The sequence below is a fragment of the Ooceraea biroi genome, chromosome 13, assembly GCF_003672135.1.
Source record: "Ooceraea biroi isolate clonal line C1 chromosome 13, Obir_v5.4, whole genome shotgun sequence".
Taxonomy (NCBI): domain Eukaryota; kingdom Metazoa; phylum Arthropoda; class Insecta; order Hymenoptera; family Formicidae; genus Ooceraea; species Ooceraea biroi.
In genome coordinates this window covers 7,105,436-7,111,845 of record NC_039518.1, presented here as the reverse complement: position 1 = coordinate 7,111,845, position 6,410 = coordinate 7,105,436, and positions in this window count along the sequence as shown.

Here is a 6,410-nt window from a genome sequence, read left to right as displayed (position 1 = left end):
CCGTGTACGGAGAAGATGTATTGAGTGAACGTCAGTATCAGAATTGGTTTTCGAAATTTCGTACTGGAAATTTCGATTTGAAAGATGCGCCACGTTCAGGTCGGCCAATTAAAGCTGATGACGAGAAAATAAAGGCTCTGGTGGATGCAAACCGTCGCATAGCAACACGCGAAATTGCTGAAAAGTTAAATTTATCGAATTCGACCGTTTACGATTATTTGAAACGCCTTGGATTCGTTTCAAAGCTCGATATTTGGGTTCCACACAATTTAAAGGAAATTGACTTGATTAGACGCATTACCATCTGCGATTCATCGTTGAAACGTGAAGAAAATGAACCAGTTTTGAAGCGAATCATAACTGGAGATGAAAAATGGATTGTTTACGACAATGTTAAGCGAAAACGATCATGGTCCAGGCAAGATGAACCTGCTCAATCGACATCCAAGGCAGATATTCATCAAAAGAAGACCATGCTTTCTGTATGGTGGGATTGAAAGGGAATCGTATTTTTCGAGCTACTATCAAGCAACCAGACGATTGATTCGAAAGTGTATTGTCGTCAGCTGGATGAATTGGATGCTGCCATCAAGCAGAAGCGACCAGAATTGGCGAATAGGAAAGGTGTTGTATTCCATCACGACAATGCCAGACCACACACAAGTTTGGTCACTCGCCAGAAGCTTTTACAGCTTGGATGGGATGTGCTACCACACCCACCATACTCTCCTGATCTGGCACCATCCGATTACCATTTGTTCCGGTCTCTACAAAATTCTTTGAACAATGTAAACTTCGATTCAAATGAAGGCGTAAAAAATCACTTGCTTCAATTTTTTGTCAATAAGGAGAAGGACTTCTATGAGCGTGGAATCTTAAAGTTGCCAGAAAGATGGCGAAAGGTAGCGAAACAAAATGGCCAATACATCACTGAATAAAATGTATTCTAAATATGAAAAAACCGCCTTTCATTTTTCCTTGAAAAAACGAAATAACTTTCCGAACAACCCAATATATATATATTGGGTTGGTCGGAAAGTAATTTCGTTTTTCACAAAGCGATGTCGTTAGTCGCGTTCCTCGATACTTAACCTTACTGTAAGCGGCAAATTCGTTTTATATTTTGACAACTGACATTTCAGACGTCATTTAGTATCTTATTGTGTTGCGATCTGTCAAGTAATTGTTTTTTGGCATCACATCAAACATGGAAAATCAAAGTGAGCATTTTCGTAATACTTTGCTTTTTTACTACCGAAAGGGTAAAAATGCAGTGCAAGCGAGAAAAAAATTGTGTACCGTGTACGGAGAAGATGTATTGAGTGAACGTCAGTATCAGAATTGGTTTTCGAAATTTCGTACTGGAAATTTCGATTTGAAAGATGCGCCACGTTCAGGTCGGCCAATTAAAGCTGATGACGAGAAAATAAAGGCTCTGGTGGATGCAAACCGTCGCATAGCAACACGCGAAATTGCTGAAAAGTTAAATTTATCGAATTCGACCGTTTACGATCATTTGAAACGCCTTGGATTCGTTTCAAAGCTCGATATTCGAGTTCCACACAATTTAAAGGAAATTGACTTGATTCGACGCATTACCATCTGCGATTCATCGTTGAAACGTGAAGAAAAGAACCATTTTTGAAGCGAATCATAACTGGAGATGAAAAATTGATTGTTTACAACAATGTTAAGCGAAAACGATCATGGTCCAGGCAAGATGAACCTGCTCAATCGACATCCAAGGCAGATATTCATCAAAAGAAGATCATGCTTTCTGTATGGTGGGATTGGAAGGGAATCGTATTTTTCGAGCTACTACCAAGCAACCAGACGATTGATTCGAAAGTGTATTGTCGTCAGCTGGATGAATTGGATGCTGGCATCAAGCAGAAGCGACCGGAATTGGCGAATAGGAAAGGTGTCGTATTCCATCACGACAATGCCAGACCACACGCAAGTTTGGTCACTCGCCAGAAGCTTTTACAGCTTGGATGGGATGTGCTACCACACCCACCATACTCTCCTGATCTGGCACCATCCGATTACCATTTGTTCCGGTCTCTACAAAATTCTTTGAACAATGTAAACTTCGATTCAAATGAAGGCGTAAAAAATCACTTGCTTCAATTTTTTGTCAATAAGGAGAAGGACTTCTATGAGCGTGGAATCTTAAAGTTGCCAGAAAGATGGCGAAAGGTAGCGAAACAAAATGGCCAATACATCACTGAATAAAATGTATTCTAAATATGAAAAAACCGCCTTTCATTTTTCCTTGAAAAAACGAAATAACTTTCCGAACAACCCAATATATGCGTTCCGCGTGTACTTTCGGAACAGCGAAACCTTGATCTGACAATATCGTCAGCTTTAGCAGCATGAAGTGCTACGCTCTTTGCGTAACAACAACTTCTAGACGCTGAAGAGAGTCTTCGCTATTTTTCTGCTCGACACATTGAGACACTTGCGTTATTTATGTTTCACGCATCCACACTCGCTTTCGCACTCGACACATTAACGGCTAGCACGCGCAAGAGCACGGAGGAAACTGCTTTCGAGGACCGATGGACGAGCTGACTCACTCTCCTACGTTTGCAAAAACCGCCGAGTGCAAACAGGGACTTTGCCCGCACTTCCTCGCGATGATCGTAATTATCGATATCTGCGATTAGCGCCATGTGAGTCACGAGGTGAGGAACGCGACTCGGTCGCGTTGCTTACGTGGCTGATTATCGAGAACCTGCTATCACGGGAGAGCGTGTTACTTAACGTGTTACGATTCGTTCCCGAACCGTATCAAATCGGCGCCACGTTGATGATAAGCGATGCACTTTGTCGTTCGCAAGCGAAACGACGAGAGGCGTGATAAATTCGCCGGCAACCGGCGAACCGTGTTGACAACTGCGGCTTCCATTCCCTCTCTAACTTCGCCAGGAAACTGCCGGCAATGATAAACATTGAACTATATTATGTATACACGATGTCGTAATCGCGCGATACTTAAAGCGGCGTGGGTGCTTGCAACTTGATAAAAAGAGAGAGAGAGAGTGAGTGAGGAAAAAGACTATCACGTGGCGCGGTATAAAATTTGTGTAATCTAAGAAGACCAAAACGTTCGAAATATTCTGTGACATAAAGATCATGTTGCTCGAAGAAATTTATATCTAAGAATCTCTATGGAGATTCGAAAGAGAGAAAAATTCCAACAATAAATAAATAAATCAATCAATCAAAATATATTATCGCGATAAACTTCATTTTTTAGGTGTCCCCAAAGAAAAAAATCAAGAGGCGTAAGATCTGGTGATCGAGCCGGCCAAGAAATTCTTCCACCACGTCCAATCCAGCGATCAGGAAATGATTCGTTGAGTATGTTCCATGCAAATGAAGTTTATCGCGATATTCCGACAACACCTGAAGATATGCGAGAAAGAATTCAGCGTGCGTGCACCGCAATTACTCCGGAATCTCTCAAAAACGTAAAACAATCGTTTATTCATCGAATTCGAAAGTGTATGGAAGTAAACGGTGATCATTTCGAACCTCTGTAAAAAAGGTATATCTTTGTAGTTATACATACAATAAATAGTTTCTCTTCCTAAACGTGATTTTTGTGGTTCAAAGTCATTTGAAGGTCAACATATTCTGTATGGTTGAATTTGTTTTTTTACAAGCTACATCATTTCGTTAAGGAAAATATACGATCTCATTTAAAAAAATGTTCATGACCTTGATATCTTGTGAAAGGTCACATTAAAAAAAATAATTTTCTTGCCAGAGTACTAGTCTCTTTGAATCGAACAATTTTCGTCCTTTGACTTTTTTCATATCAAAGGAAGCAGAGATATTCTAAGTGCTACAGTTAGAGGAAACACCCTGTATATAATCTAAGTATCATGTGTGTCCAATGTCTCCAGATCTGTCACGTGCAATTTCAGCACAAAAACGGATATTAATCAGGAACATTAACGTATCCAGGCTGCATGCAGCTGATGTAGCCGCGCAGCAGGCGCCAGGCGCGGTGCAACTGAACTGAAACGAGCGTCGCGTTACGCCACGCGGTAAGAACCGGGCTGTCTCACAAATTACTCTTAATTCGCGAATAAATTGGATTTTACGCCTGGCGCGTAAATGCCGGCGGAGTACGCCGCTTATAGTGATTAGCCCCGCGGTGTACGGCAGGAATGACGTTTAATAATAGTTAACGCGTAAGTGGAGCTCGCGCGATAAGGGCCGCCAATACGGCTTAGGCCTTGCACTCCACTCCTCGAACGGCGACAGAGTCGATACGCGCCGGGCGCGCACTTCTCCCTCGCAACCCAGTTCCCCGATTCTTCTTCGTGAACACGCTATAAATACACATGCGGCGCATCCATCTCTCCGCCAAGACCGAGGAACGATCGACGATGCTTAGCGATCGCTCATTGTCGATTCATCCAACCCTTTAAGCCAGCTGAACCCTTTGCAAAGCACTGCACTCGATACGCGTTCGCAACGTGCGTATTAACATCTTTAAAGACTCGTTGATACCAGTATATATTAAGGGTGTGATTTAGTTTTGAGGGTTTTTTCATCAAAAACGCATGTATTTAAATATGATAATGAGTGAATACCTTCATGAATACATGTTAGAGCAGGGGCTTGGTGTCCAGTGTTTGTTGAGAGTGTGAGGGCGTATGCGATGATCAAGTTTAGGTAACTGGTTAGATGAACATCTCATTGGTCACATAAAGGGGTGGATTTGGTCGAGGAGGGACTTTCGATTTGGTAACTGGCCTTCCAGGATCGCGGTCCGATTTAACGCCGTCTTGATTTTTTATTTGGGGGAACTTTAAAAAAATAAAGTTTACAGTAACAGAAGTAGTATCTCGCTTGAAAGATTTAAAGCACGAATTACTAATTCAGTTACTGGAGATGCAACACATTTTCAAGGTAGTTTGTTGCGTGGTACCCGGTCTGAACAAATTCTGTATCTGCGTCGATGCCTAGCTTGTATCGATGTGCAACGGGACACATTTGAAAGCGCGTCCGTGACCTTAATGCATGTTGCGTTAGTAGTAATTTTTTATTTTTGTGAAAAAATCCGGTGTTACTTATCTCATATTTCTTTTCAATATTGGTTTAAATAACCTTGTAAGTTAAAGCATTTCTAAGCAAGACTCGATAATAAGGAAATTTTTCTTATTTGCCACTAGTAGTAATATGCTCCGCCAGTTTGTCGGTTAAACCCGGGACACCACTGTATAGCGCATATATCACTCGCTTGTCCGTATTAACCAGATTTGTCCCGTACGGAAAGAAGTTAGTCTTGCTTCTAGTGACTGACTCAGGGTTTGGAATATCTCCATCTTTTCCTTGGACGTTATACCTTCAGCTGTTGGTCCATGGGCAGTCACATGCGCGCTGTGCGCCTCGCTTTCCTGCTACCCTCACACCTCGCGGATAAGCGAACGTTCGAGAGAGATTATTAGCCTCACTCCTCAGTCACGGCAGTTAGTGACTTCGAGCGGGACGTGCCGGCCTGTCCTGTTTCTTTCAGTTGTTGGACGCGATTGCGCGCGTCGTCCGGATCGTAAACTGTTAGGAAGCTTTGATGAACCAAGCTCCGGTCACCATCTCCGCAAATTGTGTCATTTAGTGCGTGTTTCTCCCGGCTTCGCGGAATCGTGCTGATCCTCGTCTGGGGTCGTCGTTTTTCTGACGTCTCGACCTCGTTCCTCGTCCTGGCTCTCGCTGGCGTGAACCTGAAATGCTGTAACGTAGAGACATGGTCAGATGCGGATGGTCATCGTTAATGGGCTGCCTGGTGTAGTGCGTGGTGCACGGCGTAGCTTAGTGGGAAGGCTTGTTGGGCAGAGCGGTCTGGTACGGATCCAATCTCAGGCGTCGATCCGGTTGCAGCCACAGAATGTTTCTCTTCCAACGTTTCTATCCCCAATTCGCTATCCAACTTGATTCTCCCACTACCACTTTTCTATGTTTTCCAATCTTCTGCTGCCTAGGGTGCTTCTCAGCGTTGCTCTTAATGGCTTTCTCGTCTTGACCCTCGATCCGAATCTCAGGGCCGATCCGCCCCTTCGAAGCAGTCCCCGTTCAGTGAATCGTTGATCGAAACGATGGTCTCTCAACTCTCAACGGTGCTCGAGTCTCCTCTTTGAACTTCCGCTTTAGCTAACTGTCCCCGGTGAACAGCCGTCGGTCACTTCCGCTTCGGTCGCCTCCGATCTAGGAACCTTCGCTTGCGGATTCCTCGATCGCTTGCTGCACTTCTGATCTCTCCTTCGTGAAGTTTTGCCTCTCTCCAGTCCTCTTCTGCTGCTCTCGCAGCATTGGCCTGCTCGCGCTTCGGGAGATGTTTCCTCTCGGTTGTCTGTACAACGTGATGAGGTGCGCGATTTTGCCGGCACCGG